Raw genomic sequence first — 26,997 nt, 5'->3', positions numbered from 1 at the left:
GAACCTCGGGTTTTAGGTGAAATTTAACAAGGCCTTACAACTATGACTCAACAACTTGAAAAGTCAAACTTACAGTATACCTAATGCAAGGAAGACAATGGTAAAGTTATTTTTCAAGCATGAGCTAAAGTGATGTCTGTAATTTATGCCCTTAGAATTGAGAAAGAGTTTGGCTATAACTCAACTAGGACTTATATGGTTGATAAATTAAACCTTACATGTTGAGAGGAGTAAAGGTAGATTAAAGAGTGTTATTACTATTCTCTGTTGGAAGGTACGAGGATGCGATCTGGTGTGATGTGATTCCCATGAATAATTATCATATCTTGTTGGGAAAACCATGGTATGTCTACATAAGAGCTTCATATAGCATGGAAAAAAATAGATACTCTTTTGAGGTTAACGGGAAGAAACACATTCTTGGGCCTTTGACTTCCTCACAAATTTATGAAGATGAAAATATTGTTAAAGACATATGGAAAAATATGAGAGAGAACATAATGAAAGGAGTAAGGGAGTGCATGTCGACATCCCAGGAGAGGTTGTGTTGAGTGAAGAGAATGGGATGTCAAGTGAGAAAAAGAGTGAGCTTGAGGGAAAAGAAAAGAGATAAGGCAATGAGATAACAAAAGTCTGTGAGGTAGAGAGAGAAAAACAAGAGTGTTTGAGTGAAGAAAAAGTAAAAAACTTTAGTGAGAGAAAAGAGGCTAAGGGTGAGAAGAAAGTTAGTCCTGTGATAAAAGCCAAAGAGAGTGTAAGCAAAAAACAATTTTCTTTACTTCCTGAACCATTAACCATTTCTTTTATTAGTTCTTGTGATTTTGTGTAGCCAAGTGTAGAAAGACCATTTGAAAGGGGAGGTGAGGCACAAGAGATGGTGGCAAAAGATCCAATTGGATTCCAACATGAATTTGGTGAAATTTATTCTTCTCGGATGGTGGAAAATAAAATCTTGGTTAATCTCTTTGTTGTTGAACCTTTTGACTATTTTGATCCTTATTTACAGGTTTATGACATGGAGTTCCTTTAAGCTATTGCTAAGTTGAAACCATTACATAAAAGAATACAAGGTGGTGATGTTCCCAAAATCAGGGTGTCACTGAGTACATGAGCGCTGATACAACACAAGTTTGAAAATACTGTCTATGAAAAACTAAAACTAAATACATAAAGCTGAAAGATAGGGAGGGAGAGTCAAGGTCTACGAACCCCGGGCAGCTACCTCAAAATCTCCGAATAATCAAGTTGCTCAGATAATCAACACCCACCATGGCCGGTAACACCTGGATCTTCACACAAAGTGCAGAGTGTAGCGTGAATACAACTAACTCAATAAGTAACAAGACTAACTATTGGACTAAAAGTAGTGACGAGTTCATCAAGTACAATTTAATATAGAATTTAACAGTATAGAAATGTAGGCATGTTTTCAAGTTCAATAGATAAAAACTCAACACAAGTAAAATAGATCAACTTTGAATGATATGAGGGACATGACATTTCTATATATACATGCCATTGTACATCCTCTATCTGGTACACTACAATGGAAGCCTCACGTACTCGCACTCTCAAAGTACTTAATCACTCAGTATAGTACGGGGCAAGTCTAGCCCAGGAAAGATCCATCCCTAAATATAAATGTTTCGGGCAACTCCATGCCCAGGGAACTCTATCCCAAATGTGAATATATGGAGAAACTCCATGTCTAGGTAACTCCATCCCAAATATGATATCCACTGTGCTCACTATGGGGGTGCAGACTCCGGAGGGGCTCCTTCAGCCCTAGCGCTATAATAAGGCAGGTCCAGGCATAACTAAATAAAAACATGTTTCGGCGTGCAGACTGATCCCTTAATATCCTCACAATCAGGCCCTCGGCCTCACTCAGTCATTAATCTCTCCAGTCTCTCGGGCTCTCAATAATCATGATAAGCAACCCAAACTACGATGATATAATGCATCAATAAAGAACAATAGAGACTGAGATATAGTATGTGAGTAACAACTGTGACTGAGTACAGAGTGGCAATTTAACAGATAATTCAACATGTAACAAGACCTTTGGGAGTCCCTACAGTATCAACATATAGCCTAAGCATGATTTCTAATATGATTTGCAGTTTAATTTTTATAACACATGGAGAATATACGGATAACAACAAATTATTCAACTATATAGTTCCATGGAATTCATTGATTCACAATTGCTATGATGCACACCCACATGGCCGTCACCTCAACAACAATCAAATGACACAAAATTCGGGGTTTCATACCCTCAGAACCAAGTTTAGAACTGTTACTTACCTCAAACCATGCTAATCCCTACTCCAACACGCCCTTGCCTCTCGAAACGGCCTCCAAATGCTTCGAATCTAGCCACAAACCATTCGATACAATCAGCACGGGCTAAAGGAATCAATCCCATAAGAAAATACTAAGTTATTAATCAAAAATCAAAAAGTGAACTCAAAAGACGCCCCCTGGGCCTACATCTCGGAATCCAATAAAAGTCACAAAATCCGGAAGCCCATTCAACCACGAGTCCAACCATACAAATTTACCAAGAATCCAATACCAAATCGACACCCCAAATCCCCAATTTAAACTCTCCATATCCCTAGCCTGAACTCCCAAAATTACACCTCAAAACCACACAATTTAGGTGGGGAACTCAACGAGGAAACAAAATTATTGAATAAATTTAACCATAAGTGATTTACCACAAGAAAACCCTCGAAACTCTTCTCAGAAATTGCCTTTGACCGAGTTTGCAAAGTCCAAAATGAGATAAATCACGAAACCCTTCAGATTTAAACACTGCCCAGTTATCCCACTTTTGCGGTATTGCTTTTGTAGTCAATCCTCCCCATCTGCGGAGCTCACTTAAGTTCCCAGACTTTGTACCTACGCACCAAAAATCTACACCTACAAAAGCGCTTCTGTGCTCACACGTCCGCTTCTGCGAAAAAGCCTGACCTCTTTCAGCCTCTCTCATTCTCCAGTTCTGCGATCAACCTCGCGCAGATGCGCATCGGCATCTGCGGAACTTCTAAAGTGCCTGCAACCACTGCACAGTCCTCCCCATTGCCGTACCTGCGCTCCATTTCTCGCACCTGCGACCAAATCTCCACAGGTGCGATTGCACCGGAAGACTCCCAGCTTTAGCAATCTTTCAAACTCCAAGTTCGATCCGTTAACCGTCCAAACTCCACCCGAGCCCCCTGGACCTCAACTAATTATATCAACAAGTCCTAAAACACGATACGAACTTAGTCGAGCCCTCAAATCACATCAACCAACATAAAAACATGATTTGCACCCAAGTCAATCCTATTGAAACTAAGGAATTCCAACTTCTACAAACTATGCCAAAACCTATCAAATCGCATCCGATTGACCTTAAATTTTGCACACAAGTCACAAAGGACACCACAGACCTACTCCAACTCCCGGAACCCCAACCCGATCCCGGTAACCACAAAATCCACTATCGGTCAAACTTATAAATTTCCAACTTACGCCAATTCAAGCCTAATTCAATTACGGACCTCCAAATCAAATTCCGGACACGCTCTCCAAAATCACATAATTGAGCTAACAGATCCATCAAAACTCCATTCCGGAGTCTTTTACACATAAGTCAACATCCAGTCAACCATTTCAACTTAAGCTTTCAACCTTGAGACTAAGTGTCTCAACTCATTCTAAAACCTCTCCGGACCCAAACCAACAACCCTGGAAAGTCACCTAAGCAGTTATAAAGCATAGAATAAACAGTAAATGGGGGAATGGGGCTACAACTCTCAAAAGACCGGCCGGGTCGTTACATCCTCCCCCTCTTAAATAAATGTTCATCCTCGAACGAGTCTAGAAACATACCTGGAGTCTCAAATAGGCATGGATATCTGCTCTGCATCTCCCGCTCAGTCTCCCAAGTAGCCTCCTCAACTGGCTGACCTCTCCACTGCACCTTTAGTGAAGCTATATCCTTGGACCTCAACTTTCAAACATACCGACCCAAATAGCCACCTGCTCCACATCATAAGTCAAATCACCATCCAACTGAACCATGCTAAAATCCAAAACAAGAGGCGAATCACCGACATATTTCCGGAGCATAGAAGTCTGAAATACTGGATGCACACTCGACACCCTAGGGGGAAAGGCAAGCTTGTAAGCCACCTCTCCAATCCTCTAAAGTACCTCAAACGGCCCAATATACCGTGGGCTCAATTTGCCCTTCTTTCCGAACCTCATCACACCCTTCATAGGTGAAACCTTGAGCATTACCTTCTCCCCAACCATGTAAGCAACATCTCGAACCTTCCTATCGGCATAACTCTTCTGTCTAGATTGAGTCGTGCAAAGCCTAACTCAATTTAACCTTGTCCAAAGCATCCTGAACCAAGTGAGTACCCAATTGCCTAGCCTCTCCTAGCTCAAACAGACACACTGGAGATCGACACCATCTCCCATACAAATCCTCATACGGAGCCATACGAATGCTCGACTGGTAGCTGTTGTTGTAGGCAAACTCCGCGAGCGGCAGAAACAGATCCCAAGAACCCCCGAAATCTATGACACAAGCGTGTAGCATATCCTCAAATATTTGAATAGTGCACTCGGACTGTCCATCCATCTGAGGTTAAATGTTGTACTCAACTCAAACTGGGTGCCCAACTCTCGTTGCACGGCTCTCAAAAATAGTGATGTAAACTGCGTTCCCCGATCTAAAATGATGGACACTTGCACACCGTGAAGGCGAACAATCTCGTGGATATAAATCTCAGCCAACCGCTCTGAAGAATAAGAAGTCCCAACTGGAATGAAGTGCACGAACTTGGTCAGCCGATCCACAATTACTCAAATAGCATCGAACTTCCTCGAAGTTTGTGGGAGTCCAGCTACAAAATACATGGTGATACGCTCACATTTCCACTCCGGAATCTCAAGCCGCTGAAGCAATCCACCCAGTCTCTGATGCACAAACTTCACCTGCTGATAGTTTAGGCACCAAGCTACAAACCCTACTATGTCCTTCTTCCTTCTCCTCCACCAATAATGCTGCCGCAAATCCTGGTACATCTTCGCGGCACCCGGATGAATGGAATACCGCAAACTCTGTCCTTCTCAAGAATTAACTCATGTAGCCTATCTGCATTAGACACACAAATCTGGCTCTGTATCCTCAACACCCTATCATCCCCGATAGTAACATCCTTGGCTTCATCGTGATGAACCGTGTCCTTAAGGACAAGCAAATATGGATCATCATACTGGCATTCTCTGATGCGATCAAATAAGGAAGACCAAGAAAATACACAAGCTGGAACCCGACTGGGCTTTGAACATCTAATCTCACAAACTTGTGGGCCAAGGCCTGAACATCAACTGTAAGAGGTCCCTCACTAATAGGAATGAATGAAAGTCTACCCATACTCACCGCCTTTCTACTCAAGGCATCGGCCACAACATTGGCCTTCTCAGGATGATACAAAATTGTAATATCATAGTCCATTACCAGCTCAACCCATCTCCACTGCCTCAAATTTAGATCCTTTTATTTGAACAAGTGCTGGAGACTCCGATGTTCTGTAAATACCGCACAAGACACACCATAGAGATAGTGCCTCCAAATTTTCAATGCATGAATGAAGGCAGCTAACTACAAATCATGAACATGGTAGTTCTTCTCATGGTGCTTCAACTGACGCGAAGCATAAGCAATCACTCTACCTCCCTACATCAAGACACACCCAATACCAATCCAAGAAGCATCACAATACATTGTATAAGAACCAGAAACTGAAGGTAGAACTAGAACTGGAGTTGTGGTCAAGGCAATCTTGATCTTTATAAAGCTCTCCTCACACTCATCCGTCCACATGAAAGGAGCACCCTTCTGGGTCAATTCGGTCAAAGGAAATGCAATAGACGAGAAACCCTCCACGAAGCGACGATAATAACCGGCCAAGCTGAGAAAGCTCTGAATCATTGTAGTTGCGGATGATCTGGGCCAACTCTGAACTAACTATATCTTCTTCGGATTCACCTTAATCCCCTCACTGGACACCACGTGCCCTAAGAACGCCACCGAACTAAGCCAAAACTCACACTTGAAGAACTTGGCATAAGGCTTCTCCTCCCTCAAACGCTGCAACACAATCCTCAAATGCTGTGCATGCTAATCCTAGCTACGAGAGTACACTAGGATATCATCAATGAATACTATGGCAAAAAAGTCGAGATGAGGCTGAAATACACTGTTCATCAGATGCATGAATGCTGCTGGGGCGTTGGTCATCCCAAAAGACATCACAAGGAACTCATAATGACCATAACGGGTCTTGAATGTTGTCTTTAGAATATCCGAGTCCCGAATCTTCAACTAGTTATACCCAGACCTCAAATAAATCTTAGAGAACACCCTCACTCCGTGAAGCTGGTCAAATAGATCATCAATACTCGACAAAGGATACTTGTTCTTGATTGTTACTTTATTTAACTACCTATAGTCGATGCACGTCTGCATAGTACCATCCTTCTTCTTCACAAACAGAACCGATGCACCCCAAGGCGACACACCAGGCCTAATAAATCCGTTATCAAGAAGTTCCTGAAGCTTCTGTTTCAATTCCTTCTGCTCAGTCAGTGCCATACGATACAGAGGAATAGAAATGGGCAGAGTGCCCAGCAACAAATCAATACCAAAGTCAATACCTATGACGGGCCCCATGCCAGGCAGGTCTGCAAGAAACATATTCAAAAAATCTCGCACCACCGGAACATAATCAATAGTAGGAGTATCAGCACCCACATCCCTCACAAAGGCCAAATAAGACAGACACCCCTTCCCAACCATCCGTCGGGCCTTCAAATATGAAATCACTCTGCTGGGAACATAGTCTAGAGAACCTCTCCAATTGATCCTTGGCAACCCCGACAACGCTAATGTCACGGTCTTAGCGTGACAATCCAAACTATCATGACATGGATACAACCAATCCATGCCCAAGACCATGTCGAAATCAACCATACTAAGAAATAAGAGATCAACTTTAGTCTCCAGTCCCCCAATGGACACTACACACGACCGGTATACACGGTCCAAAATAATATTATCACCCACCGGCGTTTCCGGATCATTTACCCTTGATAGTATGATAAGAAAGATACCTTATGTTGGTACTCGGTTCAGTAAGGCACCGGGTGCCCGTCGCGGCTCATCGGTTTGGGTCGTGATAGCAAGACTCTACTAAACATGCTCATGACCCATAGAACCCATGAATCTAGGACCTTGATAGTAACTTGTCACCACCCAAAATCACCCATCGGTTGTAATGGCGCCTAACTCACTGGCAAAGAAAGCCAAACATAACAAAAGTGGAACAAAATAACAGCAATAATGGAAATAGTACATGCCTAAAGCCAATAACATAAATAAAAGCGTGGATACACAATAATCCCCCAGAACTTGTAATATAGAGTCATAAGCTCTAAAGCGGAAGTACACATCTGAAATACAAAGTAAAATACTGTCTAAATGAATCTAACATCACTAAAATAAAAAGAGATGCCAAGACTGCGGTAGATATGCAGCTCTACCTCGTCCCTCAAAGATGACCGCATCTACAAGGCAAGTCTATTAATGGCTCAGTCTAACACTTGGATCTGCACAATTAAGTGCAGAGTATAGTATGAGTACAATCGACCCCATGTACTCAACTAGTATCAAAATTAACCTCGGCGAGGTAATAGAGGCAAGAATTACTAATTATACTCACTAATAACCTGTACAGTTCATAAATCCCACTAATACATAACAATAATACGATCAAGTCATGAATCACAGATAAAGACACCTTGGTGCACAAGATAACGTAGCATACTCTGCTCAGTTAACAATCCAACATATATAAGAAGATATGCGAATAAAACAGGTAAACAACCAAGAGAATTGCAAGTGAAGAAGAAATGCAATAAACAAATCAAACACTAGCTAGTTTTTTCTCATACCGCGTGTACACCATCAAGAGAGAAACATGAGAGAGTGACCATAGGGGGATGAATCCTTATCCACACGTTGCACGGACAACTCACATGCTGCACGGACAACTCACGTGCCAATAATATCTCAACCGCACGGATAAATCACGTGCCAATAATAACAATAACTCGGATATATTTGGACAAATCACATGCCATCATATCTTAACCGCGTGGACAACTCATGTATCAATAATCACAATTGAATATACAACTCACATTCCAATAATCATAATCGAACGGACAAATCATGTGCCAATAATCACAATCACACGAACAACTCACATGCTAATATTCATAACTGCACGGATAACTCACGTGCTACCGGTCCAATCCATATCACACAGAATGGGTACAAGCATAATAAACATAACAACATGAAGCTTAGCAATCAGTTCAAGACATTTCTTAGCCTAAGTACTACCACGAGCATGAATAATACCTCAGTGTATGCACATGGGCTCAACCCCTCACATAGACACCACCCGTATTACATAGCCATCATAAATAACTTTGGAAACTAGTACCTCAATCAAGTTTATGCAAGATACTTACTTCAAGCAAGCTAAATCTGTACTCTAGGAAGCCCTTCGCGCATGAATCAACCTCTGAACGGTTTGATTCTATCCAAATAACTTAATAACATCAATAAAATCCATAGGAAGCAATCCCAAACAATAATCTTCGATCTTTAATAAAAATCAAAAAGTCAACCCAAAAAGTCAAACCGGGCCCGCGTCCTGGAACCCGACAATCAAATGGTTTTGTAGCCCTACAAGCATTTTTTTAGTTTTATGACTCTATTTCTTTTTTTACACATGGGAGATTTAGTTTTGCACATAAGAGATATAGAAAAGACACTTTCTTAAATTTAACATTGTAAAAGGCCATGAAGGCCAATTACTAAGTCACAAATTTCGAACACCCATTCGAATATGAGTCCAATCATACAAGTTTAATCCAAGTCTGACTCCGAATCGAGGTTCAAATCATCAAATTTCATATAGGAAAGTATTTACCAAAATCCCAAATTCCTTCACTTAGATTCACCAATCAAACCCTAAATAAAGGATGAAATCATGAAAAATAAACAAATCCGAGTCAAAAATATTTACCACCTCCAAAATTGCCCAAAGTCGAGCTCCCAATCTTAAAATATGTTAAAATAGCTCAAACCCCCAAAATAGAGTTATTTAAGGGTCTGCCTAGGCATATGCATCGCGATCGTGGGACCTACATCGCGATCAGGAAGGCCAAAAAACTCACCATCCAAAAACCACCTTCACGTTCGCATCAACACCATCGCAAAAGCGATGAAGAACTCACCCCACCCTACGCAAACAAGCCTGGACCTCGCGATTACGTAGGCCAAACACCTCCCAGCTGCTTCGTAAATGTGTAGCCCAAATGCGAACGCATTGAAGGGTGACATCCCAACACACCATAACCCTCCGCGAAACAACATCAAAACCACGAAGCGCTCCTCAATTCAAACTTAATGAACTAATCTAAATTTTTGAATTCAAAACTTATGCTGAATATGCCGAAACAACTCGAAATGAACTCAAATTTTGCATGCAATTCCCAATGACATAAAGAACCCATTCCAACTCCCGAAACAATAATCCAAACCCAATATCAACAAAGTCAACTCCAGTCAAACCCTATAACCTTCCAAACCTTCAACTTCCAAACTTTCGCCAAATTGAACCAAATCAACATAGGAACCTCCAAATCCGGACATACACCTAAATCCAATATCACCATATGAACCTATTAGAACCATCAAAACACCATTCCGAGGTCATCTATACAGAAGTCAAACTCTGGTAAACTCTTACAACTTAAGCCTCCAACCAAGGGACTAAGTGTCCCAATTCAATCCAAAATATTACAGAAACCAAACCAGCGGCCCCCTTAAGTCATATAATCATAATACACATATGTAAGGCATCAAGTAGGGGAAATGGGGCTAAAATACTTAAAACGATTGGCCAAGTTGGTACAAAGTTATGCAGTACATCGTGTGGTTATATCTTGGAAATATATTTATAGGTTGATGCAACTTGTAGGGATTGATACAGTGTATATATACAAGAATCGAATCTTAGAGGGAGTTTCAAATGTTGGAATTTTGTTCTAAAGATTATAAGCTAAAGTTAAAGGAAGAATCTTCCGTTGGGATTGTGTTAATAAGCTTATACGGATTGAGGTTACGAGATATCACCCATGGGTATGTGTATGATGAGTGTATACAATGACTTGATAGCTTGGGAACGACTCTTGGAACATTCAAGAATGAACGTACATTTTAGTGGGGGAGAATGTAACAACCCAACCAGTCATTTTGAGGTTTAGCATCCCATTTGGTGGTTTGAGACCTTGAGTAGCTTCATATTATGCTTTGTGACTTGCGTATATGGTTGGTTTTGATGTTCAAGAGATTCATGATTGATTGGGTAGAGTGATTCTCAATTTGAAAGCTTTAAGTTGGAAGAATTGACCAAGGTTTAATTTGTGAGTAAATGATATCAAAATTGGGATTTGATGGTTTCAATAGGTTAGTATGGTATTTTTGACTTGGGTATGTGCTGGAAATTGTGTTTGGATGTTCGTAGAAGGTTTTGACTAAATTTATCGAAAGTTGGCAATTTGAAGAATTTGAGAGTTCATAGGTTTGACCGGATGTTAACTTTGATGTTATCAACTTATGTATGGTGTTCTGGAACCTTGGGTAGGTTCATTTAGCGAATTGGAACTTGTGTGAAAAGTTATGTGTGATACATAATGTCTACGTATGATTCGGATGCGTTCGGCGAAGTTGGAATGTTTGAAAGTTAAGAGAATAATTTGATTTTCGATTCTTGATTTTGATATTATTTTGGGGTTTTGAGACATTGGATAAGTTTGGATAATGTTTTTGGACTTGTTGGTATGATTGGATAGGATCCTGAGGAGCTCGGGTGTATTTCGGATCATTGGCAGGGCTCTGGTGCATCAAGCATGCTGAGAAGGAGCACAGGTGCGAAGTCGCATCTGCGAGAGATTGGTCACTTTTGCAATGTTGGGTTGGTCATGTGTTTGTCGCACATGCGACAAAGGAGCGCATCTGCTATGGTCTATTATGTGGAGAAGTCGCGCACCAGCGAAGAAGGGTGTCCTAGTCAATAGTCACACACCTGCGGTGAAGGGTGGCCTGGTCAATAGTCGCGCACCTGCAAAGAAGAGTGGCATGGTCAATAGTCGCTTATGCGATGTGTTGTGCACAAATGCGAGATGTGCTTGTGCACTTTGGTTCCGATGAAGAGAACCCCACTTTCGAGGTAAGTGGTGCGCACCTGCATGGTCTGGAGATTGAGGAGAATCTCGGAGATACAAGCATGGGGTCACAGATGCGAGCATGTGGTCCACAGAAACGAGGAGCCTAGCAACATGTTATATTTCAAAAGTTTGCTCTTTTATCATTATTTTGAGTTTTTGAGCAAGGAAAGAGGCGATTTTGAAGGAGATTTTCACTACTAATTTGAGGGTAAGTAATTTCCACTTGAATTTGATTATATATCTTGTTTCCCCATGGATATTTATACTAAGAACATAAAATTTTGAAGGGAAATTTGGAGTTTTGCCTACACTTTAAGATAGTATATGTCACGACCTAAACATTCCACCAAAGGTCGTTATGGCGCCTAATATAATGACCCAATCAATCATTTTCCTTTTTAGATCTCCGTTTCCCTAAATAAGACTCTCCGTATGCGCTTTTACTGTTTTATGACTTGCGGTGATGGTTAGTTCTGATTTGGAAGGGTTCGGGTTAAAATCATAATACTTAGTTCCTTAATAATGGCTTTAAAGGGGTAAGTTTCACTTTGGTAAACATTTCTAGTAAAGGACCTCAGAATCAGGATTTGACGGTCCCAATAGGTTAGTATTATGATTTTGTACTTGGGCGGGTGTCCGGATTAGGTTTTGGATGATCCGGGAGCATTTTGGTGCCTACAATTGAAAGGTGACTTATTGAAGGTTTAAAAGTTCTTTAAATTTTGTTTGGAGTAGGTTTTGGTATAATCAAGGTCCGTTTGGGATTTCGAGCTTGGGAATAGCTCTGTAAAGTGATTTAAGACTTGCATACAAAATTTGGTGTCATTCCGAGTAGTTTAAGTATATTTCGGCACGTTCGGAGCAAAATTAGAAGAACTTGAAGTTCATAAGTTGATTCGATTTGGTTTGGGGTGTGATTCTTAGTTTTGGTATTGTTTTCCATATTCTAAGGGTTCGAGCAAGTCCGTCTCTTGATTACAAACTTGTTGGTATGTTTGGACGGGGCCTCGGGGGCCCCAGATGCCATTCGGACGAGGCACAAAACTCATTTGGACTTGGAAAGAATAGCTGAAGCATCAGAGATTCTGGTGCAATTGCACCAGCGGAGGACCGGCTGCAGGTGCGAGCTCGCAAAATCGAGCCAACAGCCGCATAAGCGGCCCAGCGTGGGCTGCCCAGAGATCGCAGATGCGGAGCATGGTGCGCACCTGCGATAGCGCAGGTGCGATGGAAGCAACAACTGAAGCGACCAAAGCTGCATGTGCGGTACGTGCCTCGCAGAAGTGGTCCCGCAGAAGCAGACCAGTTGTCCACAGAATGCGGAAGTAGGCCAACTGGGGAGAGAGCCGCATCTAATGCAAAGCCGCAAAAGTGGACAATGAGCCGCAAAAGCGGAAGTGCTGGAGGCAGATAGGTTCATTTAATACGGGACTTAGGCCATTTTTTACTCATTTCTTTTACTCCTTGGGTGATTTTGGAGGTTCTTAGAGAGGAGTTTTCACTTAGCTATTGAACCTAAGTGATTTCTATCCAATGTGAGTTAAATACATAGATTTTGGGTAGACTTTAACATGTAAAATTATGAAAAATTATGGGTTTAGTTAAAAAATTAGGTTTGATAAAAATGGGATTTAACTACGAAAATAGTTACGGAATTAGGTAGGAATTATATATTTGAGTTCGTGAGGTTATGGTAACAATTATCTTCGAAAATTTCCAGAATTCGGGCACGTGAGCCCGGGGATGAATTTTAGGAATCTTCCAATTGAGGTTGGGTAATTACTCTAATAGTTATTATGAACCTTTGAACATGTATTGATTAATTTGTATAACAATTGACTAGTTTCGGGTTTTTTGGCACCGAGTTGAGGATTTAAAGCATAATTGTGGATCGGAAGTGAGTTTTAAAAACAACCACAAGTTCGATTACTGTAATTACTTTTGGCGACCGGAGTTCCCCTTCGTTAATTGTATGCTACTTTTAATGATAATATTTTTAATGACCAATTTGTTCGCTAATACCTGTTCAACAGTCTGACAATCCAATCATTAAATAGTTGTAGATCCCATATTTTTCTTCGCTAATATAAAATTTTAATAAATGAAATTAGATTATTCATAAAGTTTTCCCTGTGTTTGCGCAATAATATTCGTTATTCCATATACTTTTGCACACACTTCAGAAAAATAATAAATAACCACATGTATTCACATAAAATTAATCTACCAATTAGAAAGAACTAATAAAACAACACATTACTAGAATATATACCCATCTAAACTGTAGGACTTTCTCACTATCTACTCTTAGAAGAGAGAAAATGAAATTGCAACATATGTACAAATGACAACAACCCAACACAACCACTAAGAAAGCTATAAAATCTAATATGCATCAACTTGCTTAGTACTTTCTTCAATGACATCTTCATTCTTCAACTTTTGAATCTGTTATAAGAACAAGCTCATGCTAGTATAGTAAAAACTTTCCTTACTATTTTATTTAAAAAAATGAATGAATAAATTTAATCTCCATGTTAATTGAACAATTGGAGTAAATAAATCAAACTTGGCTATTATAAATCTAAAGCATAAAACACAATCAAATGTAAGCACCATCTCCGGTGATGATGTGCCTTTGTTGACACCTTTTTCCTTTTTCCCCTAATGTGGGGAGGAAGGGGTAGGAGACAACAACAATGAAGACAAAAGTTCCTAAAAACAAAAATAATTAAAAGCAAGCAAAACATATCAGTACACATAATTACATTGAGAAAGAAATAAAAAATATCAAACAAGCTAATTCATGAAATTTATGTCATCTTTTTCTACTATTGTTCTATTTATTTGTATCTTGAATGATACTATCTAATGCTTCTCAATAACAGTAAGAGTTGAAAAGAAAAATAAAAGAGGTTGCTACTATTGGGTTTCATGAAAATTTGATTTTTGGACCATATATGATATGCAGGTGGATACAAGTTGAGTGTTGATCCTGGAAAATCTTACTTGTTGCGAGTTATCAATGTTGCACTCAAAATAGAAATATTACTTGTTGCGAGTTGATCCTGAAAAATCTTACTTGTTACACTTCTGAAGAATAAAATAGAGATCTTTGTAGAAATCTAGGAGCAGAGGTATCTGATTAATTCACTAATATACATTAATATGCCAATGAATTAGAATTCTCTGAATACTTATATTTTTTTGTTTAGCAATTCCACTAGGCAATGAGCCTATGGATAATTTTTATATTTATAAGCAAAAAATAAAATGTCACATAGTCGTACTGTATGTAAAGAAATAAGCCTTTAAATTACATTTCTCCTATTACCCAAGTTAAGTAATGCACCTAACTTTGGTAGCGCATATATCACTATGAAGTAAGTACTCATAAAAGAACTATCCACTGGAACTTCATGTCAAATTACGCAGCCTTGTAGCATTGTTCATTAAACCTCAATATTTTAATCTCCATTGCCAGTCGTTCAAGATGCTTTCTTTGCTGTTGGGAGTGTGCATATTCCTGGGCCAACGTTCAATCATTCAAATTATACGCATAGGAAGAAACATTCAGTATCCACGTTTGTCCAGTCATTTTGATCATGGAGCTTGCTACAATGAATACGCGTGAATTGTGTATACTGTTAAAATTGGGCCCACCCAATTTTACTATTTAATCGAGACCGGACGGTTGCATCGAAGGACGACCTCGTAATGGAACATACTAAATCACGAGAATAAGGTACCGAGTTCAGAATCGAGGTACCTGTCGAGATCGAGGCTAGTAGCGATCGAAACCAAATGAGACAGACGTCGAGCAAGATCGAAGATAGCACAATAACAGAAAGGCGAGATATCCGTGACTGGTCGAGGCTCATAGCATAAATCTCGGAATGCATCAAATCAGAAACAGTTAATTAGCTAATCATGGGATTTCCTTCTGTAATTAGAATTATACCATAAGTGAAATTCCTCTACTATTTAAAGGGGGGTTCTAATCATTTGTAAGACACGTTGTTCATAGATATCAAAGCAATATAATTCTCTTTCTCGTTTATACTATTGTTCATCAGCTTGTTATATTTTAATTGTTCTTGCATCAACCAGTTCGATGGTATCCAAACTCGAGGGCTGAGTTCCATTCCAACACTGGTTTACTTTACTTTATACTTCATTTATGTTATTAATCTTCATATTTATCAATTGCTATTAAGTGAAATCACGTGTCCTTAGAACCACATTATAAGTTTAATTGTTATCCAATTGTAAGGGTAAATAGTTTGGCGCCCACCGTGGGATCGAGGATAATAGTGATTGCTTAATACTGATTCCGATGACACAAACTGCTTTACACTTGTTCTCGTAAGAATTTTTGTTTTCAGGATAAACATGTCAAACTCATAAGCAGCGCCTACACATGGTGACAACGACCTCGGATTTCATGGGAAAAATGACAATATAGCCGCCTCAGGGATCGAGGTGCCTCAGGCTGACCTCGAGGGAGCACCAATTGCAAATCCCATCGATGTCAGTTCACATGTCGCCCTAAATGCAAATTTGGGCGTTGATCCCGAAGGTAGAGTACGCAGGGAAGTACGATCAGGTGGTCGAGGTACGCAGGGCGGTGAAGATGGTGGAGTTAGCCTCCAATTGATATTCGAAATGTTACAGGCTCAACAAGTCGCTATAGCACAACTACAAAATCAGCACTGAACAACGAGTAGGATCAAACCAGAAGTCGTCCATAGGACCGAGCCTGTACCAGAAAGGTCGAACGTCAACGAATCGGGGAATGAACCCGCCATTATGAAAATGCTCGAGGAGCTTACTAAACGGATTGAATCGGGAGAAAAGAAAATCGAGGCAAATGACAAGAAAGTATAGACATACAACTCCCAGGTTGACTAAATACTGGGGGCAGCGCCGATTCTAAAGGGTATGGATTCAAAAAACTTCATACAGAAGCCTTTCCCTCTAAGTGCGGCTCCGAAACTCATTATGAAGACATTCCGAATGCCAAAAATTGATAAGTACAATGGGACCACCGACCCTAATGAGCATGTCACTTCTTATACATGCGCAATAAAAGAGAATGACTTGGAAGACGATGAGATTGAATCTGTTCTACAGAAGAAAATTGGAGACACATTGTCGAAAGGAGCAATGATATGGTACCATAATTTGCCTCCTAATTCCATCGATTCCTTCGCCATGCTTGTAGACTTCTTCGTAAAGGCACATTCCGGAGCAATAAAGGTTGCGACTAGGAACTCGTACCTCTTCAAGGTGAAACAAAAAGGCCACGAAATGTTGAGGGAATTCGTATCTCGGTTCTAGATGGAACGCATGGAACTAACACCGGTCACAAACGATTGTGCTGTTCAAGCCTTTACTCAAGGTCTTAACGAACGAAGTTTGAACGAAGTTCGGTGGCATCACGACAGCTAAAGCAAAATTTAATTGAATATCTAATGGTAACCTGGGCCGATGTACATAATCGATTCCAGTCAAAGATCAGGGTCGAGGATGATCAATTGGGGACCCTTTCCGGTTCTGTTTATCCAAACAGGGCCGTCGGAAGAACTCAAAGGGATATGGACAGAGAACCCCGGTCGAACAGAGATCGGCATCAATCATACAATGCAGGTTGTAGAAACAGCGGCCCAGGACACAATCCCATCTGAAATGATCAAAGGAATGATAGAGGACAGAGCTCTCGAGGGCTCATGAGCAAAAGTGGCTTCGATAAGCATGATAATTCCACATAAGCACCACGATTATCAGAATACAACTTCAGCATCGACGCATCAGGTATTGTGTCAGCCATTGGGAGAATCAAAGATACTAGATGGCCCAGACCCCTACAAACCGATCCATCACAAAGAAACCCCAATCAAATATTCAAATACCATGGTACACATGGTCATAGAACCGAAGACTGCAGACAACTAAGGGAGGAGGTGGCTCGTTTATTCCACGAGGGTCACCTTCGAGCATTCTTGAGCGACCGAGCTAAAAACTATTTCAGAGACAGGGATGCAAACAGGAAAAACGAGAAGGAAGAACCACAACACGTTATTCACATGATCGTTGGTGGGGTTGCTATTCCAAAAGGGCCCATGTTCTAACGCATTAAAGTCTCAATCACATGGGAAAAACGAACTCGAGACTATATGCCAGAAGGCACGTTATCATTAAATGATGAGGAAGAAGAAGGGATCTCACAACCCCACAATGATGCTTTGGTAATCTCTATCCATATGAATAAATTCAGGTTAAACGTGTTTTAATTGATCCACGAAGCTCGGCCAATATTATTCGATTGAGGGTTGTGGAGCTGCTAGGCCTACAAGATCAGATAGTATTCGCAGCTCGGATTCTCAATGGCTTCAACATGGCGAGTGAAACAACTAAAGGTGAAATCATCCTTCCAGTAAATGTAGCCGGAACTATTCAAGAATAAAAGTTCCATGTGATCGAGAGCGTTATGAGATACAACGCACTTCTTAGAAGACCCTGGATTCACAACATGAGGGTGGTCTCCTCAACCCTTCACCAAATATTGAAGTTCCCAACACTTGATGGAGTAAAAATGGTGTATTGGGAACAACATGCTGCCAAAGAGATGTTCGCGGTCGACGAAGTAATACCGGTATTGGTACTTTCATTAATAAAGGGATCAGAGTCCAAAGGAAAATAGGAAGCTAAATAGCAACCATAGCCACCAGCCTCGACTCAGTCGGAGAAGCATGGAACGGACGAGGACGATGACTACTGGACCCCTCGATCCTTCATAATCCTCGAGGATTCGGATGCCACCAAATCGACAGTCGAAGAGCTGGAGAAAGTCATACTGATCGAGCATCTACCGATCGAAAGGTATACCTGGGTACGGGGTTAACCCCCGGGCTCAGGGAAAAACTCATTAAATTTATTATCAATAATATGGATTGTTTTGCTTGGTCCTGCCTAGATATGACAAGGATCCCGCCGGAGATCACTATACATCGATTGAGCTTGAACCCGAAGTTTCGCCCAGTAAAACAAAAGAGAAGGCCCTAGTCCGAGGTAAAACATGCATTCATGAAGGATGAGGTAGCCAAACTTCTCAAAATATGATCCATTCGGGAAATAAAATATCCTGAATGCTTAGCAAACGTAGTCATAGTCCCTAAAAAGGGAAATAAACTTAGAATGTGCGTAGACTATAAAGATTTAAACAAAGCATGTCCTAAAGACTCTTTTCCTCTGCCGAATATTCATCGCACGATCGATGCCATGACCGGCCACGAGATCCTTAGTTTTTCGATGCCTACTCCAGGTACAATCAAATAGAAATGAACCCGGAGGACCAGGAAAAGACTTTGTTCATCACTAAGTACGACACATATTGCTATAATGTAATTTCGTTTGAACTAAAAAATGCTGGTGCCACCTATCAACGCTTAGTAAATCGAATGTTCGAAGAACAAATAAGTAAATCAATGGAGGTTTATATTGACGATTTGCTAATTAAGTCCCTGCGAGCAGTGTACCATTTGACACATTTGTAGAAGACCTTCGATATACTAAGGAAATACTACATGAAACTCAACCCGGAGAAATGTGCATTCGGTGTTGGCTCGGGTAAGTTCCTCAGATTTATGGTATCAAATCGAGGGATCAAAATCAACCCCGATAAGATCAAGGCAATCAAAGATATCACAGTCGTGGATAATGTTAAGGTCATACAAAGATTAACAGGGCACATAGCCGCCCTAGGCCGATTCATCTCGAGGTCTTCAGATAGAAGTCACAGGTTCTTCTCACTACTCAAAAAGAAGAACAATTTTGCATAGACCCCGGAATGCCAACAAGCATTGGAAGAATTAAAGAGGTACCTCTCGAGCCCGCCACTGCTTCATACTCCGAAAGCGGACGAGCAACTCTACTTGTACCTAGTAGTCTCGGAAATCACGGTAAGTGGGGTCCTAGTTTGAGAAAAACCATATTTTAAGTGTCACCCGATCTATGTGGTGACTACTTATCCCCTTCACAATATTTTGCATAAGCCCGAACTTTCGGGCCGATTGGCCAAATGGGCCATCGAGATCAGTGGATACGATATCGAGTATCGACCCCGAACAACCATCAAGTCTCAAATCGAAGCGGACTTCGTGGCCGACTTTACGCCAGCCCGCATACCCGAAGTCGAAAAGGCACTATTATTAATGTCAGGTACATCATCGGGGGTGTGGACCCTCTTCACAGATGGAGCTTTGAATGTGAGGGGTCCGGGCTAGGCATCATTTTGAAGACGCCCATGGGTAATACAATTAGACAAGCTATCAAAACTTCCAAGTTAACTAACAATGAGGACGAGTATGAGGCCATGATTGCAGGTCTCGAGCTAGCTAAAGGTTTGGGAGCAGAGGTCATTGAGGCCAAATGAGACTCCCTTCTTGTGGTAAACCAAATCAACAGAACCTTCGAGGTTCGAGAAGGTCGAATGCAGAGGTACTTGGACAAACTACAGGTGACTCTACATCGGTTTAAAGAATGGACCCTACAGCATGTGCCTAGATAACAAAACAGTGAGGCCGATGCCCTTGCAAATTTGGGGTCATCAGTCGAAGACAACGAGATTAGCTCGGGGACTGTCGTACAACATTCAAGGTCAGTAATCGAAGAAGGCCACGCAAAAATCAACTCCACAAGTTTGACCTGGGATTGGAGGAACAAATATATCGAGTACCTAAGGAGCTTCCATCATATCCTAAGGAATCAAAGACTCTACGTACGAAAGTTGCAAGATTCACATTGACCAAAGATGGAACTCTATATAGAAGGATGTTCGATGGACCATTGGCAATATGTTTGGGACCAGGAGTTACCGACTACGTCCTACGAGAAATCCATGAGGGCACCTGCGGAAAGCGTTTATCCAAAAGTGCGATAAATGTCAAAGGTATGCGCCGATGATTCACCAACCCGGAGAGCAACTCCACTCAGTCTTATCCCCATAGCCATTCATGAAATGGGGAATGGCTATCGTCGGCCCTATACCATCGGGCCCAGGTAAAGCTAAATTTATTTTATTCATGACCGACTATTTCTCTATGTGAGTTGAAGCACAGGCTTTCGAGAAAATTAGAGAGAAAGAAGTCATATACCTCATATGGGACCACATTATATGCCGACTCGGGATGCCTGCCAAGATCGTATGCGATAATGGAAAGCAATTCGTCGGCAGCAAAGTGACAAAGTTTCTGGAAGATCACAAAATAAAAAGGATCCTGTCGACGCCATATTGTCCTAGTGGGAACAGACAGGCCGAATCGACAAACAAGACCATCATTCAAAATCCAAAGAAAAGATTGAACGACGCTAAGGGAAAATGGAGAGAAATATTACCAAAAGGCCTTTGGGCGTATCGAACAATGTCAAAATCAGTACGGGGGCAACACCGTTCTCTTTAGTATTTGGCATTGAAGCTCTGATCGCGGTTAAAGTCGGGGAACCTAGCGTCAGGTTTCGATCTGCAACGGAAGAGTCAAATCATGAGTCTATGAATATAAGCCTCGAATTGCTAGATGAAAAATGGGAAGCCGACCTCGTTCGAATGGCCGCACAGAAACATCGGATCGAAAGGTACTACAATCGAATAGCCAATCTTCGACACTTTAAAATCGGGGACTTGGTTCTGAGGAAGGTCACCCTCAATACTCGAGACCCAAGCGAAGGAAAACTTGGCCCAAACTGGGAGGGACCATATCAGATCCTCGATATCATCGGAAAGGGATCCTACAAACTTGGCACGATGAACGGCGAACAATTACCAAACAATTGGCACATGTCACTCCTCAAACAATATTACTGCTAAGGTACGACCTTCTCCATTTTCGTTTATATTTTATACTAACCATTTGCAGGTGTTTAATCGAAGACACCAAAGGATTCTTCAAACGCAAAGTTCTTAGGTATGAAAGCACGCGTTGCACTCTTTTTCCCTTAGACCAGATTTTCTCCCAAATAGGTTTTTCTGGCGAGGTTTTTAATGAGGAAACCATTGTTCGTACTAACTTAGAGCAATTCCATAGTATCCGAGGCTCCTTAACAATCAACCTCGAATACTGGGGGGGCATCACCCTCGAATAGTTATAAGGAAAATACTTCGTGTCGACAAGGTCTTGATAGGTAAAGGACCAAACGGTCAAATGAACCGTGTCCTAATGGCAAAACATATATGCATGTATAATCTATTCCATGCCTTAGAGAAATTTATACTTTACAATTTCATACTTATGATCTATTGTGGAAACTGGGTTAAGGGCCAATCACAACTGAAGTTCAAACAATTTACCCTATACTCAGGGACTGCTGTCCAAAATATCGACATGATCGAATTACTAAACCTCGAAATTGTAAGACCTTAAAAAGACAATCCTCGATTTTTTAAGCCACGGCCACCCCACTTGGGGACTGACACTTCGAACGAGTTCAAAGTATAGCAGGGAAACAAGCATAAGGGGCAAATACCAAACTAAAGGCTACAGCTAAATTAACATAGTTCAGAGACTTTTGAATTTCATTATAAAACAGGCCTTCAAATATTCTCATAAACCAGTTAAAAAGGCAATCATCGGCTGAATTACTAAGGGTCTCGATAATATCGACCCTTGAAAAACCCTAAGGGGTATCGAATTGTTCGAACTCCCAGACAATTTTGTGCTAAGGCATAACAAAGCAAAGGATTTCAATAACACCAATGCTCGAAAAACCTAATGGGTACAAATTTATCTCGTGCTAAGGCATGACAAATTTTTATGATTAATTTTTCAAGCCGAAAAAGGGGAAAAGCCATTCTTTTGAGGCCATATCGGCCTAATTCACGGGCCAAAGGGCCATTTAATTTTTTGAGTTTGAGAAATCTCCCTTACTCAACTAAAACCTAAGGTTCACTCTACTTCGAGTTCGAGCAAGTACTCACTCGATTTTAAGGACTACACTGGTCCGACTTCGGTCTAGTTGCCTAAAGTCCCAAACTTGTGAGCAAAATCTCCACAAGGCATGAATGAAATAGAATTTTCATGAGGCAGGAAATAGAATAAAGACAATTCAAAGAGAAAAAAAATCTTTTATATATATGAAATTATATATTTGGAGCGATCAGGGTCCCGCACAAAAAAGAAAAAAAGAAAAAGCCTTCTTCTCCATCGAGTTCCTCCCCATTCTTGGACCCGCTCTTGCTGCCATCATCATCATCATTATCGGAAAAGGCAAGCGCTCTAGCATCGGCTTCATGCTCTTTAGCCTTTATTATCTCATCGGTAAGATCGAAACCTCGAGCATGGATCTCCTCGAGGGTTTCCCTCCGAGATTGCTATTTGTCGAGTTTAGCCATCCAATGTGCTCGAGTTTGAGCTGTCTCGGCTACCTCTCTTGCTTGGACTTGAGCATCTTCAGCATCGGCCTGGTAGACAGCCACAATTGCCTGTGCCTCGGCCTTTGCCTTTTCGGCTTCAGATTTGGCCTTGGCAAGTTCGGAAGCTAACCGAGCCTCGAGCTCCTCCATTTTCTTTTCCTGAGCTGAGCTCTTCTCTTTCATGCCTCGAAGCTAACTTTCGACCGATGACAATTGGGCTCGAGCAGCCTCTTTTTCAGCAACAAAGCGGTCCATACTTTCTTTCCATCCCAAGGTCTTTGCTTTCATCATGTTGACCTCATCACAAAACTGCTCGATCCTCTCAAACTTCTGCTACAGCTGTGAGATTAAAATGTCAGCCACCGTTCCCGAATCGAGCCCACTAGCTTTTAAGATTTTCATTACCTGCTCGATCAGGTCGGTCTGATCTTGGTGAGCGTTGGCCAACTCGGCTCGGGGGTCCTTGATCTCCTCTTCTTTTTGTTCACTGAGAAGTTTAAGGGCATTTTTCTCCTCCGTGAGCCCTCGGAGGTCGGATTCACACCGGCTCAACTCTGCTCGGGACTTTGAAAATGCCTCCTGATGGAGTACCAAAGCCTACACGGAAAAAAGAAATGAAATTAGACAGGAAGAGAAGAAATAAACTAAGTATGATATATATTGCCCTAAGTGAGCCATTAGGGGCATTCTCCTCGTTGCGAAAGGCCTCGGGGTCGACCCCTTCAGACATACCCGCCTTTTCTCATCTCGGTGGGAGGCATATTCATTCTTCGATGACTAGGGGACTTTGTGCGAGTCCTTTTCCAAGACCCCCTCGGCTCGAGGTGGAATCTCCTCAACCACAACCGACTCAGCGGCCTTTGAGGCCTCGATGGTTTTCTTCACTCGGGCCACCAGTTCCGAGCCATCGTCTTCATATTATTCTTCTTCCTCCCTTAGCTGTTGAATCATATCCATAGGCAGGACAACAATGTCTATCTTCAGCTTACGAACCAGATTCTTCTTAGGCTTTGGATCCTCGGAAGTTGAGGCCCTTTTCCTCTTCTTATCCTTCGCTGGCTTCGGAACCGGGGTCGAAGTCTCCTCCTCACCAGACGAGGGCCTCATGAACCCATCCTTGCCCAAGCCTGTACACAAGAAAATTGAAAAAGTAGAAGAAGGGCATCTCAATCAAATCCTCAAATACATAAAAAGTGGGCTTACCATGATTCTTGGCCTCCCATCGGCCCTTAGCTAAGCGCTCGACGTATGTAGAGGTCGAGGCCAGGTTCCGAACCCAGCTCTCAAGGTCGGAAATCACATGGGGCATCCAAGCAACCGCTACATCATGGAAAAAGACGTCATTGAGAAAAGACAAAGGAACAAATAATACATGGAAGCTAACAGTGAGACGGTACTTACGATTCATGTTCCATTTCTTAGGAAATGGCATCTTCTCGACTGGGATTAGGTCGGAAGTCCTCACTCGAATGAACCGGCCCATCCAACCTCGATCCTTGTCCTTGTTTATGCTCGAGCACAACACTTTGGTAGCCCGATGTTGGAGTTTTATTAACCTGCCTTGATAGAGGCGGGGACTATACAATCTGATAAGGTGATCGAGGGTGAAAGGTAGCCCCTCGACTTTGCTCACGAAGAATCAGAGTAGAATAACAATTCACCAAAAGGAAGGATAAATTTGGCCTAGGGTTATTTGATATTGACGGAAAAATCAACGATGACGGGGTCGAGGGGGCCCAGCGTTAATGGGTAAGTGTAAACACTTAGAAACCCTTCCACATGGGTGGTGATGTCTTATTCGGGAGTCGGGATCACCACCTCTTTACCTGCTTAAAGTATACCTCAGTTATCGAGCATATATACCTCGACATTGGCTCGCATTGACCAGGAATATACGAGGCTTTATCGATCTTAAAATCAAAGTTTAGCGCGCACCCACAGGAATGCATTCCTCAAAAAGGGGTTCCACCGGCGTTTTCCCATCGGCCGGTTGAGAAGATGAAGCAGCTTCTTTTTGTGGTACCGTTTTCGATATTTTTGCCATTATTGTGTAAGTTTGAAGAAGAGGAAGATAATAGGACTTGACCTTTGAGAAAGAATTAACAGCAAAACCTAAAGATTTGTAGAAGGGAATAACTTAATAGATGTAAAAGCTTTGGAGATTAGAAGGAAGTGAAAGTAAAGTTTGAATCACTGAGAAATGGGTCTATTTATTGGATTCACGATGACGGTTCAAAGGAACAAGTGGCCTACCACCAACTGACACGCATTAATGACTTGGGGAACTGTACCGTCGGGACGTTTCGGTCACTCCTGTGGCTTACGTCACGAGGATGATGTCATGACAGGTCGAGGTAGAAAATCGAAGGCTCAATTAGTTTCTTGTCATTTTACTCCAAAAACGAGGGGAATATCTGTATACGGTTAAAACCGGGCCCGCCCGATTTTACTATTTGACCGAGACCGGGAGGTTGCATAGAAGGACGACCTCATAACGAAACAGACTAAATCACGAGGATAAGGTACCGATTTCAGAATTGAGGTACCTGTCGAGATCGAGGCTAGTAGCGATCGAAGACAAATGAGACAGACATCGAGCAAGATCGAAGATAGCACAATAACATAAAGGTTAGATATCCGTGACTGGCCGAGGATCATGGCGTAAATCTCGGAACGGATCAAATCAGAAACGATTAATTAGCTAATCATGGGATTTCCTTCTCTAATTAGAATTATATCATAAGTGAAATTCCTCTATTATTTAGGGGGGTTCTAATCATTTGTAAGACACATTGTTCTCATATATCAAAGCAATATAATTCTCATTCTCGTTTGTACTATTGTTCATCAGCTTGTTATATTTTAATTGTTCTTGCATCAACCAGTTTGAGGGTATCCAAACTCGAGGGCTGAGTTTCATTCTAACACTGGTTTGTTTTACTTTATAGTTCATTTTTGTTATTAATCTTCATATTTATCAATTGGTATTAAGTGAAATCATATGTTCTTAGAACCACATTATAATTTTAATTGTTATCCATTTTTAATGGTAAACAAATTATTTGCATTAATCCATGTCATCCACTCGTATGCTTCTTCCTTGTAGCCTTTGAAGTCTGAAGGATGTTGTTGCATTTCCACCCATTAGTGTTGGATGTTGTCCTTGCTTCCATGATTGTGCCTACCCTCATCTCCCTCCCATTTGGTATAGTCCTTTCACTGTCTATGCATAAAAATTTGTGAAAGTTTTATAGCACATTCTTGAGTGTAGAAAAGTACTAAAGTTAGATAAAATATTATATAATCTTGTCGATTTAACATAAAAGAAAAGGGAAATGTTTAGCTAAGGAAAAATAGGTTCTATAAGTGAACGAAAAATAAGAGATTGAGAAATATAGAAGCCTTGCACAGTGAAGTAGAATGGCGATCAACCAGTTTATGCAGATCTGTTATTTATTTATTTCATCCTTTAACAAAAAAGAGCGAGGCACCTGAGTTGTTGAAATAAAAAATAGAAGAAAGTTCTATTTATTCACTTGGTATAGAAATACTCATTATATCATAGTGGAACTATAATTTGCATAAAGAAAGACATGGCAATAGAAAGTGATAAGGTGGCTAAATAAATGAATATGACATATGATAATCGTAAAAAGTTGGTAAAAGTTTACTAACCTTTCAGATGCCTATATCTGGTTCAGTTGAAGATGGTGTTGATGAAGGCTGACCAGAGTATGTGCTTGCAAGTTGTGCAACTGTATTCTCCAAGTTATCCAGTCGTCTTGTTAGTGATAGACTTTTTTTTTAGCTGCATTCAGCTCATCCAACAGTGCAGCCTTAGAGTAATTACCGCCTTTTAAGTCCTTAGCGGTTATCACACCCCCAAATCCAACCATATTGCTCTTGCATTAACATCCAAAGTACCTTTCTACAACCTCAATGTTTGTAAAAGACGGCTCAGATTGTACCAATTCTTAAATTTCAGCTTAAAAAATTATAGTCTTTGAAATAATGCAATACTTTGATAAAAGGAAAGGTGTAAAATTAAATTTATCAATCAACATACATATTTTTCATTGGTTTCAGGTTCGACAAGCTTATCATCCTTCTTATGAGTCTCAAAAAAAATAGTCGCTATATCTTGTGGATTACCATCTTTGCATCCCTTCGCATTTGAATAAACAAGTCAAACAATTTCTTTTAAACAAAGAGGAGGT

At 41.1% G+C, this 26,997-nt stretch overlaps 1 long non-coding RNA gene across 1 annotated transcript; it reads right to left on the bottom strand.

The window, feature by feature from the left end:
* Positions 1-13,558: 13,558 nt before the first annotated feature.
* On the bottom strand, positions 13,559-26,733 carry LOC117275293 (uncharacterized). The gene is made up of 2 exons (XR_004505449.2): positions 26,456-26,733; positions 13,559-13,821 (listed from the first exon to the last, which is right to left on the bottom strand). It is a non-coding gene; the product is annotated as an uncharacterized lncRNA (long non-coding RNA).
* Between the last annotated feature and the right edge of the window lie 264 nt (positions 26,734-26,997).

The sequence above is a fragment of the Nicotiana tomentosiformis genome, chromosome 2 (assembly GCF_000390325.3).
Source record: "Nicotiana tomentosiformis chromosome 2, ASM39032v3, whole genome shotgun sequence".
Taxonomy (NCBI): Eukaryota; Viridiplantae; Streptophyta; class Magnoliopsida; order Solanales; family Solanaceae; genus Nicotiana; species Nicotiana tomentosiformis.
The sequence above is the reverse complement of the archived record's forward strand: the minus strand, read 5'-3'. Positions and strand labels throughout refer to the sequence as shown.